The sequence below is a fragment of the Ochotona princeps genome, chromosome 1, assembly GCF_030435755.1.
Source record: "Ochotona princeps isolate mOchPri1 chromosome 1, mOchPri1.hap1, whole genome shotgun sequence".
Lineage (NCBI taxonomy): Eukaryota > Metazoa > Chordata > Mammalia > Lagomorpha > Ochotonidae > Ochotona > Ochotona princeps.
The window spans coordinates 105,752,478-105,766,703 of record NC_080832.1 but is presented as its reverse complement, the minus strand read 5'-3'; positions in this window follow the sequence as shown (position 1 = coordinate 105,766,703).

Genomic DNA, 14,226 nt, shown 5'->3' with positions numbered 1-14,226 from the left:
CTCCCTCCACTCTATCTTTCCCTCTTTGCTGTGTGTGTATCTCTGTGTCTGTTTTTATTATCTATTTTATACAAATTTAAATAAATAAAAAAATAACGTCACAAAAACCACCCCAAATAATTCCTGTGGGGTCATCTGGAAATAAAGAAGGTCACTAATATAAGTCATATAGGTAACTTTAACTTTTCTTTTTAAAAAAAATTTAAAAAGATTTTATTTCTTTCTATTGGAAAGTCAGATTTACAGAGAGAAGGAGATACATAGAGAAAGATCTTCTATTTGCTGGTTCACTTCCCAAGTAGCCACAATGGCCGGAGCCAAGCTGATCAGGAGTCAGGAGCTTCTTCCAGGTCTCCCATGTGGGTGCAGGGTCCCAAGGCTTTGGGCTTTCCTCCACTGCTTTACCAGAACACAAGCAGGGAGCTGGATGGGAAGTAGAGTAGCCAGGATATGAACTGGCACCCATATGGGATACCAGTCATGCAAGGCAGACTTTAGCCACTAGATTGCCGCGCCGGTCCCAATTTCAGCTCTTTTAGGACTAGTCACATTAAATAAAGGCAAAAATAAAAGGGTGAAAGAAAATTTAATAATACATTTTGTTTAAATCAGATGTATACTAAATAATACAATTTCTTTAATTAATATACAATATTGGGATCTATTTTATAATCTTTTTCATAATCTCTTTGATATCCATGGTATATTTTATTTACAGTTCCCCTTTTAAAATTTGCTAATTTTTAAAAATTTTTAAATTGTATTTATTTGAGAGACAGAGCACTGCTGTCCACTAGCCCACCTCTCAAATGCCTGAGCCTAGCCCAGGCTAAAGCTGGGAGCCAGAAATTCAATCCAGGTCTCCCATGTGGTGCAGAAATCCTACCACCTGATCCGTCACCTGCTGCCTCCCAGGGTGTACATCAGCAGGAAGCTGGAATAGGAAATGGACCGGTACTTGAACACAAGGTATTATGAATGAGATACAGGTATCCGTAGCAGTGCCCTAACCACTATACTAAATATCCACCCTTAACACATACTTCTTAAACAATACACAAATAAAATAAAAATTTGCAAAAGTAGAAAAGCAGAGAGAACTTCAAAACCAGAAGTGTCCCAGCCTGAGACATCCCACCTGCTCTCTCCATTCCTGGCTGCACAGTAGCAGCAGCTAGAAGTCTGAAGATTCCCCCTTCAAAGATTTGGTCTGTGTGCCACCCGAGTGTTGAGATGTGCTCCCTCTCCTCATGTGAATTCTAAGGAGTCTCAAGCTAAAGCCAAGTGTGTTAAGGCTAGGAGTGTCAAATTTATTTTATTTAAAAAAAAAAAAGATCTATTTTATTTTCATTACAAAGTCAGATATACAAAAAGGAGGAGAGACAGAGAGGAAGATCTTCCATCCGATGATTCACTCCCCAAGTGGCCACAACAGCCGGTACTGCACTGATCTGAAGCCAGGAGCCAGGAAGCTCCTCCAGGTCTCCCACGTGGGTGCAGGATCCCAAGGCTTTGGGCCGTCCTCAACTGCTTTCCCAGGCCACAAGCAGGGAGCTAGATGGGAAGTAGAGCTGCTGGGATTAGAACCGGCGCCCATATGGGATCCTGGCGCATTCAAGGCGAGGACTTTAACTGCTAGGCCAGGCCTCCAGGTCCGAGTGTGACATTTAAGCTACACAACAAATGTGTGGTCATCTTGTCTGACTCAGCATGTCTGGGGTGGAGTTCTCAACTCTGGTTTTTTTTTTTTTTTTTAATTTGCTAAAAAAAAATCATGTAATGTTTCACAAATTTGCATGTCATTCTTACACAGGGGATCGTATCATTCCAACTTTTGTATCTGCACTGCCAACACAAGTATCCCTGTCTCAAGTGATGCGGATATGACAGATCTGCCACCCAGCATTTGAACATCTCAGACACTCTTAGCTGATCATGGGTGCCAGTAGGTACTTTTGTCCCTTGCACAAATTCACCCTAATGTAGTCCAATTTCACAATCTGCTTTTAGAATTTATTTATTCATTGAAGAGGCAGAGGGGTACACACAGAAAACAAGCCCCCATCTGCTGGTTCACCCCTCAAATGTCTACAGGAGGCTAAAGTCAGAGGCCCAAAACCAGAGCTAGAAACTCAAGACAAATCCCCTACCATGCGTGACAGGAACCCAGTCATTGGAGCCATCACCACTGTCTCCCAGGGTCTGCATTAGCAGGAAAATGGAGTTAGGAACCAGAGCAGGGCATGAAAAACCCAGTCACTCTGATGTGGGGCACAGTGTCCTAACTAGCCTCAAACTCCAAGTCAAATTCCTGTCTTGGCAATTTGCTTTTATTATTTTTCAATTATCTATGATAACCACTTATACATGTTAAAAAATGTTCTTCTGTACAAAGAGTTTTGATTAGGTACAAGAGATTGCATTTTAGGGATGTCACTCCACCAAAATCAAATATGGGGCTTCCCGAGCAATTCCAATGCACTCTGTCCTCTTCCTAGGTATGGATAACAACTGATTTAATAGATTTCCTCTTGGGGGACCTTAGATTTCTGTTTGTCATCACAAACAAAGCAAAATAGCCTTTCTGTGAAAAACAAGCCACATGAATCTCATGAAGATGTTGTTCTCCCATTTTCCATTTGAACAGGTAAGCAGCTCTTAGAAATCTGTATCTTTAAAAATATGCCCACGAAACAGCACTGACTACTTGCTTGGGAAATTGCTGAAATTCGAATTTAATCCTTTTATAATTAGTGGGAAAGATAATGGTGTTTCCCGGATATAGGCAAACTCAGACTGCCAGGTCCCCGTAGCACCCCCCTACACCTGTGCAGAGGGACAGCCAAGGACACAGCCACATGTCTCTTACGCCCATTCACCAATGGGCTGGGGGGTAGTAATCCAATAAGAGAGCGGCGAGAGGGAGCCGAGTGGGCAGCCCAAGAGGAGCTGTGCTATTAAAACTCCTGCTCACCACACAGGAGGTGATGCCAGAGGCAGCAGAAGCCACTGAGAACCAGGGCTCTCACTAAGCAGGAGCATGGAGATAGAAGCAGCCTGATGGCCCAGAACAATGGCTCAATGGCTAAATCCTCACCTTGAGAGTGCCAGGATCCCATATGGGTGCTGGTTCGTATCCCGGCTGCTCTACTTCCCTTCAACTCCCTGCTTATGGCCTGGGAGGGCTGTAGACGATGGTCTAAAACCTCGGCACCCTGCACCTGTATGGGGGATCTGGAAAAAGCTCTTGGCTCCTGGCTTCAGATTGGCTCAGCTCTGGCTGTTGCAGCCATTTGGGGAGTGAACCACTAGATGGAAGGTCTTTTTCTCTGTCTCTCCTTCTCTGCATAAATTTGATCTGCCTTTCCAATAAAAATAAGTAAATCATAAGAAAAAAAAAGTTGGCAGTGACAAAAACCTGCAAAGCCAGAGGTGGCATACTCGGCATACAGTCAAATAGAGCAGTAACGGGCTTCCCTCTCCCTCTCTCTGAATTCAGAGTTTATGCTCTTCATCACTTGAGCAACAATGACTCATCAATCGTGACAGAAGTGTAGAGAGGACCTAAGGTCAAACCCCACTTGAAATAGGAAGACATCTTCACAACCTTTCCATTTCACAGGGTTGTGGACTTGAAGAAGTTAGAGTTCCAGCCACCCCATTCAGCCAGCATCTCATGGCCAAGGCAGCCTCTGAGAGCAGCAAGTTCCATTTGCAGTCAGAACCAGAAGTTCCTCGTGTATCATAACACTGAACTCTCTCTAGAATTATCCACTTCCTCCAGGCACTAGATACAGTGAGAAAAGCCACCGATTCAGTCTTAAATTAGATGGTTGCATCAAGCAGCGACTCAAGCACCATGTTCACACAGAAGAGGGAGCAGGTTGCTCTGCTGTGTGACAGGAGGCGACCCCAAGCCTGGCCCCAGGAGCAGAGAGCCTCCGGGTTTCCTCTGGAGAACCCATCATCAGCCCTGCAGGGGTGGCCCAGAACTGGCCATGGCCAAGGGCTCTCAAGAAAGAAGCAGTGGACATTCTTCTTTATCAAGCCTGTCTTGTGGTTGGCTGAAGAAAAACAATTTATTATATCCTTGTGCAAATAACACAATTAATTTCCTCCTCCTCCTTTTCCTTTTCCTTCCCCTCCTTTTCCGGCTCCTTGAAGCTTCTACAAAGTAATTTCTGTATCTTTCACTCAGTGTTGCTTCTGTGCCTGTTGAGGCCCCAGCTTTACAGAACTGGCAAGGCAAGTGCAAGCAGGAAGGCCTCACCCCACAGCCTGAAGGAGGGAGGCAACCAATCTGCCTAGGACCAGATATTACAAATTTTGTATCTTTTTATACTTTACCTTTAGGAAATTTTTTTAACATATTTTATCTCTTTGAAAGGCATAGTGACAGAGCAAGAGACAGAGATCACAAATTTTGACACTGGACAAGGCAAAAAGCCAGGAGCCAGGTATTCCATCCAGGTTCCCATGAGGGGGACAAGAGCCCAAGTACTCAAACTATCACCTGCTGCCTTCCCAAGCACATTAGCAGAAAGCTGGATCAGAAGGGGAGCAGCCAGGACTCCAATCAACACTGTGATATGGGATGCTGGTATCTCATATGGTGGCTTAACCTACTGTGCCACAATGCTGACTCTTACAGACTCTTTCACAACATGTAGGACATGAATACCGAATCTGAAAATTACATTGAAAAGAAAGCTACAGACAGATTTCACTCATGAATGTAGACTCTATATTTAAATTACTATGTATTCAGGGCCCGGTGCCGTGGCCTAGCAGCTAAAGTCCTCGCCTTGATCGTACCGGGATCCCATATGGGCACCGATTCTGATCCCAGCAGCTCTATTTCCCATCCAGCTCCCTGGCTGTGGTCTGGGAGGGCAGTCGAGGTGGCCCAAAGCTTTGGGATCCTGCACCCACGTGGGAAACCTGGAGCAGCTTCCTGGCTCCTGGCTTCATTTCGGTGCAGCACCAGCCATTGTGGTTCGCTTGGGGAGTGAATCATCAGACAGAAGATCTTTCTGTCTCTCTTCCTCTCTGTATATCTGACTTTACAATAAAAATAAATAAATCTTAAAAAAGATTTAAAAAAATACATTATTATGTATTTATGTTCATTTTGTTTGAAAGGCAGAGACAGAGACAAAGATCTTTCATTCACTAGCTCACTGATTCGGCCAATCTGGGACTTCCAGGTGCGTAGTAAGGACCAGACTGAGCCACAACCTGCTGCCTTAGGAGTAAGCTGGATTCAGATGCTCAAACCTGGACAGTGTGATACCAAAAGGGAGTGTGCCAAGTTGCATCCTCAGAGCTACATGCTTAACCCCGCTACCCTCTCCCCTGCTCCCACAGCAGCAGCAGCTTGGCCTGCAGCCTTCCAGAGGAACAGCAGAGAAGACTACTCGGTGGGGAGAAACCACCCTCTGCTGCTTTCCCAGGCTAATGGTGGCTGTGGGGTAAGCCACTGTGATACCACTGATATACATGGGCATATGAGTCAAGTCCTGACTGTTCCACTTCCAATCCAGCTCCCTGCTGATGTGCTCAGGAAAGCAGCAGAGGATAACCCAGGCACTTGGGCCCGAGTTACCCACAGGTGAGAGTCAAATGGAACTCCAGACCCCTGCCTTTGACCTGGCTCAGCCCCAGCTGCCGCAGTCATTTGGGGAGTGAGCCAGCAAATGGAAGGTCTCTTTCTTTCTGTCTCTCCCTCTCTCTCTCTGTAATTCTATCTTTCATGGAAATAAATGAATTCTTTTTATGAAAAAAAAAAGGCTTCTAAATTTCTTAAAAGGAACCTAGAAATTGTTAGAGTAATGTCTTCAAGGATGGAGTAAAATGGCTTTCAATCTAAAATACCATGTCCAGTCATTTTTAAATATGAGAACAAAAGGGAGAAATGTAAACAAATTGACTTGCACCTTTCCCATAAAGCTGTTGAAGTGTTTGCTGTGCCAAAGCATAACAGAAAAGAAAAGAGAAGGAAGGAGGCAAAGGAGGGGATAAAGGAGCAGCAAAGGGGAGAGAGGAAGGGAAAAGAAGAGGGGAAAAACAACAATGACATCTAGAAACTGGAGCTCTAGCACTGTTGATCAGCTAAGGGAATCCTGGGGACAAAAGACCAAGACCGCGGACAAATGTGCTCCGTCGGGCCCGGCGGCGTGGCCTAGCGGCTGAAGTCCTCACCTTGAATGCTCCGGGATCCCATATGGGCGCCGGTTCTAATCCCGGCAGCTCCACTTCCCATCCAGCTCCCTGCTTGTGGCCTGGGAAAGCAGTCAAGGACGGCCCAATGCATTGGGACCCTGTACCCGCGTGGGAGACCTGGAAGAGGTTCCAGGTTCCCGGCATCGGACCGGCGCGCACCGGCCCGTTGCGGCTCACTTGGGGAGTGAAACATCGGACAGAAGATCTTCCTCCCTGTCTTTCCTCCTCTCTGTATATCTGACTGTAATAAAATAAATAAATCTTTAAAAAAAATGTGCTTCATCACAGACAGCAGAAAGTCTGGATGTTTTTTCAGGAAGATAACATTTATAAAATCATTTGTCTTGAGAAGATACAAACTGGTAAAGACTTTCAGGTTGAATGAGTGATAATGACATTGAGAACAAACAACTGGGGATCGGCTTTTCAGCAGAGTTAGGCTGGCACTTACAATGCCAGTTCAAGTTTCAGCCACTGTGTTTCAGATCCAGCTCCCTGCGGATGCACCCAGGGAAAGCAGCAGAAGATGGCCCAAGTATGTGGGCCCGTGCCACCCATGTGGAAGGCCAGGATGGAGTTCCTGGTTTTTGGATCCTGACTTCAGCGTGACTGTTGTAGCCATTGCGTAGTTTCCCAGGGGATGGATGATCGCCTAACTCCAGCTGCCACCAATGCCTTCCATAGGAGACAGCAGATGATGGCCAATAGCTGTGTCCCTGACACTCACCTGGGAGACCTAAAACACATTCCTGCCTCTAGCCTTCACTACAGCCCGAGTTGAAGTGGGGACCCAGGGCGTGACCATGAATGGGAGCTCTCTTTCTTGGTTTCCCTCTGTCGCTCAAATTAAAAATTTTTAGATGTTTAAATTTAAAATACATCTAGTGACATAAATGAAAAGGTTGACAACTTGGACTTCATAAATACATCATTAAAGAATCAAAACAGGATAATGTTAGCAATACAAGTAATAGTTACTCTCTTTACTATAAGAGCATTTGCAAAATCAACAAGAAAAAATCCTCAATCTACTTGAAAAATGACACTGGAGAACTGACTCATAAAAGGATTTATTAATGTCATAAACACAGAGAACATTTAAAAACACACAAGATAAAAGTTGCTTATCTTTGTAATTAAGAAATACAAATTGAAACAAAAATGAACTACTGTTCATATGTAAAATTAACAAATATTTAAAAACTGCTATAATTTTCAATATTGGCAAGGATGTAAGGGAATGATTATTTTCACAGACTTTTAGTGGGAGTATAAATTGATACATGCTTTAGAAGAGGAAATTGGCTATATTTATCAAAACTTATAATGCACATATCATTTGGACCAGTGATTCTACTTGTAGAAATGTATCCTGCAGACACATTCTTGTGGGATTTCAAAACCATATATATGAGGCTTGCTATGTTAGATCCCTTCAGGGCTGACTCCTGTTGGGTAGCAGGGTTCAGGATAAATTTCACACAGTGTGATGTGGATGAAGAAGTAGCCCTTAATGGAGAAAGATCGGAGCCAACACAGAGAGGCTCACGACTCCTGTCAGCAGCCCCAGTCCCTAGACAGGCACCCTGGGCTCATGCCAGATACACAGTGTGAGCTTGTGTTCTATGAGAAACACCTCCATCCTCTTTTTAGGACAAGAGCAAGAACTAATTTATCAGTGAAGCTCTGATATAAACACCAAGCCATCCTAATAGGTACCAGCCACAACCCAGACTTACTACAAGGTTAACAAGGCACTTGTGTTTGGTAAATAATTTAAAGGGGCACTAAAAAACTCAGAACTAAAGATGAACTATATCTTAGTGAAATACATTTAAATATAAAATTAATGTAAAATTCAATATGACTTGGTTACTGATTCTATCTTCATTTTTTTTTTATTTGATTTAATTTTTCTCCTTGTGTCCATAGCAGGTGAAGCGGAGGAAGGTACTCCTTGCTGTTAAACTACAACAAATCCAGCCTGGCCTGCTCTCAGACTCAGACTCAGATCACACAAATGCTGAGCAGTGCTGCAGCCTTGCCTGACTGGCAAGCCCTCAGCCCAGGCTACTGTGCTCCCCAGCAGCAGCCATGGCCTAACAGGGAAGTTCCCCAAGTTCTCCCACCAGGCCTGCTCCCAGCCCTGGATCTCACACATGCCAGCATGTGCAACAGCCCTGCCTGCCATGGTCTGTCCTCAGTGTTGGCCTTTGTATGTACCAGCAGGTGCTGCAATCTGGCGCTGCCTAGCCTCCTTGTAGTACCAGCTCCCACAAGTGTCAGATGGATTCCTATCAGGTGAGTTCTGTAGTCCAGCCTGGGTCTGCCTATCACTACCCCTGCTATCCTTGTAAACAAAGGGGTGAACCCACAAGTCCCCTATGGAATCTGCCCCCAAAATATAGTTCTTTCCCATTCTGGTGTGTACTGCGTCCAACCTGACATGGCCCACCCCCTGCTCGAAATCTCACACATGGGTACTGTGGGCTAGCCCAGCCAGGCATACCTCCCAGTTCCAGAGCTTTTGAGCGTGCCTGTGGGTAGCAGCCCAGGTCCCCCAAGTGGACATGTGCCTTGGCCTGACCCAGACATGCCCTCCAATATCCCCCCCTCTAAACCACTCTGTCTCAGCTCCCTTGCTTGCCTGCGAGTGCAGTGGCCTAGTCTGTGGAAGATACCAGAAGCTATTTCTCCCTTGTCAAACATGCCCTCAGCAATCCCACTCCAAATATGTCCCCAGACCCTCTTCTCTGGGCAATCTCCCCGCCTAGGGACTGGGGTGGTGTGTCCCAGCCTAATATTCCCCACCTTCCCCAAATAGCTGTAAAATAATAATAATAATAATAGAATAGGCAACTCTGCTGGCACACTGGTGTAGTTAGCACAAATTTGGGATTCACCAGGCCCAGAGTGTCCACCAGCAATTGGCTGCTTTTCTCCCAGTAGTGTAACATTTTTTTCTATATAAAGGCAACCTAGGCAGTTGCCACAGCCAGAGAACTATGTCTTAAGTTTGTTCTTTGTTCATTATGTAATTTTTAAGTTAATAAATATTTTATGTTATGTACTTAAAATGCAGAGTCAACACAGAGAGATCATCCATCCACTGGTTCATCCACCAAATGGCGCAGTGGCCATTTCATCCAGGTCTCCCACATGGATAGCAGGGAGCAAAGCATTTGGACCATTATCTGTTGTCTTCTCAGGCACATTACCAGGGAATTGGATTGAAAGTGGAGCAGCTGGGACTTGAACAGGTTCTCAAATGGGATTGCAGACAATGGTTTAACCTGCTGCACCACATTCCTGGCCCCATCAATAAAGATGTTTACACACTACTTGTAAATGCCATCTTGAGGGATGGGCCCTGTGATAAAACAGGCTAAGCTACTGCTTGCAACATCTGCATTCCATGTCAGAGGGCTGGTCAAGTTCCAGCTACTCTGCTTCCATCCAACCCCCTGCTAACACTCATGGCAGTCAGCAAACTGATAGCCCACATGCTTTGGCCCCTGACACCCACATGAGAAATCTGGATGGCATTCCAGATCCCTGGCTTTTGCCTGGCCCAATCCTGGGCTATGCAAACATTTGGGAAGTGAACAGTTGATGGAAGATTCTCCCTTTCAAGTAGGTTAAGATATATTCAAAAATAAATGTTTAAAATAGGGGCCAGTGCAATGACTCACAAGCTAATCTCCACCTCCTAGCACAGGCATCCCATATGGATGGCAGTTCGTGTCCCAGCTGCTCCATTTTTAAAAAAAGATTTATTTATTTTTATTGGAAAGGTAGATTTACAGATAAGAGAGACAGAAAAAAAAGATTTCCCATCCACTGGTTCACTCTCCAAGTTGCCGCAATGGCCAGAGTTCAGCTGATCCAAAGCCAGGAGGAGCCAGGAGATTTGTCCCAGTCTCCCACACTAGTTCAGAGCCCCATGACTTTGGATCATCTTCTATTGCTTTCCCAAACCAAAAGCAGGGAGCTGGATAGGAGGTAGAGCAGCTGGGACAAGAACTGGCACCCATATGGGATCCCTGCACATGCAAGGTGAGGACTTTAGCCACTAGGCCATCATGCAGGGCCCCTAGCTGTTCCACATTTGATCCAGTTCTTTGCTTATGGCCTGGGAAATCAGTGGACAATGACCCTCATCCTTGGGAACCTACACCCATGTGGGAGACTCAAAAGAAGCTCGTGACTCCTGGCTTTTGATCAGCTCAGCTCCAACTGTTGCAGCCAGTTGGTGAGTGAAGCAGCAAATGGAGGATCTTTCTCTCTGTCTCTCCTTCTCTCTGTAAATCTGCCTTTCCAACAAAAATAAATAAACCTCTAAAAATCTTTAAAATATTTTCATCTACAAATGTATTTATTTGAAAGTCAGAGTTACAGAGAAAGAGAGAGAAGGGGGGTGGCAACTCCTATTTGTGGTTCACTCCCCAGATGGCTGACTGCAAAATGCTTCCTTGGATACTGAGGTTTGCATCCAAGCTGCTTAGCCATTGCTCGCCATGTTGTCTGGGAATACAAGCTGCTAGCACTGGGGAGAGCGTGCTGGTTCAGAGGCCAGGGAGTTCAGGTGCAGCCTGCCCACTGGAAGGGGGGGCCGGAGGGAACCTCTGAGTCCTGGCTGGCCACAGCCCAGAGCACTCAGAGGAAGCTCTTGTAGACATCCAGTGCACCACAGATGTTTACTGCAGCAAGATGCAGATTTACCAAGTGTTGACAATAACCTACATGATCACCAACAAAAACGAAATGCTTTTAACAAAGAAACTCGGGAAAAATGAAAAAGCGAAAGATAGAAGAATTCCTATAATATGTCTTCATTTGAGCCTTTAAGACACGATATATCCTATTAATGATAATCATTATTTTTTTGAGATTTATTTATTTGAAAGACAGAGTTTCAGAGAGAGACACAGAGAGACAAAGAGAGATATCCCAACCATTAGTTCACTCCCCAAATGGCTGCAACAGTTGGGATTGGGCCAGTCCAAACCCAGGAACTTGGAGCTCCATCTGGATTTCTCACATGGATGACAGAGGCCCAAGCACTAAGACCATATTCTGCTACTTTCCCAGGTGAATTAACAGGGACTTTGATGGGAAGTAGAACAGCCAGAACTTAAACCAGGGGTCACACAGGACACTGGGGTCACAGCTGGTGACTTAACTCACTGCACCACAATGCTGGACTCAGTGATCATTATTGATAATGGATAATTAGCAGTAATAGAATACAAGCACTCAGTGTCTCCTATTGCAGGACTCATTTAACGCCATTTTTTAAAAAAAATTCTTATTTATTTCCAACTTTTAAGAAGGATTTTGTTTGTAAGAAACAGAGAGTAAGATCTTCAGAGTGCTGGCTCACTCCCTAAATGTCTGCTGTGTGCTGGGCCAGGCCAAAGCAAGGAGTCTAAAACTCAATGTAATCTCCCCTAGAATGTGAGGTGTCCCCTGCTGCCTCCGAGAGCGCCCAGCAGTGGGAAGCTGGATCATGAGCAGAGGAACCAGCACTCAAACGTGGCATGCAAGTATCACAAGCAGCACCTTAACTCTCGCACCAAATATCCACCCCGTTCTATTTTTCATGGATACATTATAGACAGATGGAGAGAGTACAACGTGATGTTTTAACACATATGAGGTGTGGAATGATCAGAACAGGTAAAATCACATGTCCATCCCCTCAAATTGTTGTCATTTCTTGGCAGAGAGAACACTTAAAAGCCTCCCTTCTAGCTGTTTTGAAATACACCTACTATCAACTATGATCTCTGTGTTATGCAATAGATTCCTCATTTCTCTTCTCTAACTGAAATTTGGTATCTGTTGACCAACTTCTCCCATTTCCCTGTTTACCACCGCCCAACCTCTGGCAACCAGCATTCCACTCTCTTAATGTGCACTGGTGTTTTCAGATCCCACATAAAAGGAAGATCAGCAGGTGTTTATCTCCCTGGGTCTGGCTTACTCCACTTAGCAATGGCTTCTTTAGGTCTATCTCCATTGTCACAATGGACAACATTTTCTTATGTTTTTGAAAGATGTGTTTATTTGAAAGGCAAAGTGACATGGAGAGGAAGGAGAGAAACCGGAAGACAGAGAACATCTTCTGTTCACAGTTATTTCCCCCAAATGGCCACAACAGCCAGGAGCTGGCTGGTCTGGGCCAGACCAAAGCCGGGAGCCAAGAACTCCATTTAGATCTCCAGAAGGGAGACATGAACTTGAACTTCCTTGGTGCTTCCTAGGCCTGTCTGTAGGGAGCTGGATTGGAAGTAGAGAAGCCAGGATTGTTACTCTGAGATGCTGGCGTCCCAAGGAGTGACTTAATCTGTTGATTAAGTGCTGGCCCCAATATTCTGTGGGTTTTTTTTTTTAATACTGAATTTAAAAAACAGTGCATGCATACAGCACGTTTGAAAAGCTCATACGTGGACTGACACTTGGATTATTTCCACCCTTGGCTGCTATGAAGATTGCTGCCATGATCACGGAGCACCATGGGCTCCACTCCTCTGGCTGTAGACCCAGGGACAGGATTGCTCGATCATGGCGTAGCTCTTGCTTTCGCTCTGGACTCTGTTCCAGCTATACTCATTTACAATCCCACCAACAGCATCTAAGGCTTCCCTCTTGACAGACAATAGACACCTTAATTTTACACAGAAGGTAAACTAAGACTCAGAGGGGCCACATAGCCAGCTAACAATCAGAAGAGCCAGAAGGTGAGCACACCTTCTTTTTAAAATATTTCTGTTTATATGAAATTTATTTGAAAGGTATCAACAGAGATCTTCCACCCCCAGGTTCTCTCCCGACATGTCCACAATAGCCAGGGCCGAGCCATGCCTACTCCACGAGCCAAGAAGCCACATAGGCCCTCCACACGGATGGTGCCAAAGCCATCATCTGCTCGGTCCCCGGATACACAAACGCACTCCCACATGGATGGGCTTGTCCCAGGCAGGAACTGAAGCCCTGAATCAAAGATCAGCCCCTATCCAAAACTCTTACTAGCGGTTCATCTCTGTGGAGTGGTATAAGGTGTTTCAGATTAAGATGTGTTTGTATCAGGGCTGCCAGAAAAAAAAAATCTACTTAAATTTGAGTTCCAAAAACAAATGAACGAATTTTTGGCTTAAGTATACCAGATGTAATCTTTGGGGCATACTTACAATTGTAAAAATCATTTATTCCATCTCTGAAGTTCGAATTCAAGTGGATGTCCCACATCATATTTGCTAAAGCTGACAACCGTGCATGTGATTCGCCTTTCATTCAGCAAGGTCAGCCATTCCTTTGGTTCTAACCCAGTGAAAGAGCAATTGCCTAGCTGTGCTATAAAACTGGTAAGGCAGGATCTCAACTGATGACCCAATGCAGATCCTGAAGGCAATCTACACATATCCAGGCAACTGTGCCCAAAGCTCTGCCTCCTCCATATTTTTTCACTTAAAAGGAACACATCATTAACTGGAGCCCTGAGTCAGCCGCTGCCTGAGAAGCCATGCAGACAATGGTGCGACCTTTCCTCTGGCTCCCTATCATGGGATCCGAACCGAGGTGTGTGTCTCTTTAACCAAAGGAGCCTTCGGGGGATTCATGAGAGGGCACAGACTTATCTCTGGCTTCTGGACCCCAGGAACCAGACCACCGTGCTTTCCATGGAAAGTTCCAGCTGCTTAAGGACCCTGAGTCCTCCTGAGTCCCAACTCGCGCAGCGGGAATCCATCACGGTCCAGCAAACGGCCAAGCTCCATTGTTCAGGGAGAAGTCCCGGGTGAGTCGGGAGCAGCCTGGCCTCGCCTCCGGCTCTGCAGCGGCCAACCCTGGGCATGCGCGCCCCCTGCAGCCTCGCAGCGGCATGGCCCCGTGGCTGCGGGATGTGCGGGTGCTCAGCTACTCGCATGTCAAACCGCCAGCATTGGGAACAGTCTTTTCTATTTTAACACTTTTTAAAAATTATTTTCCATTACACGATTTTGT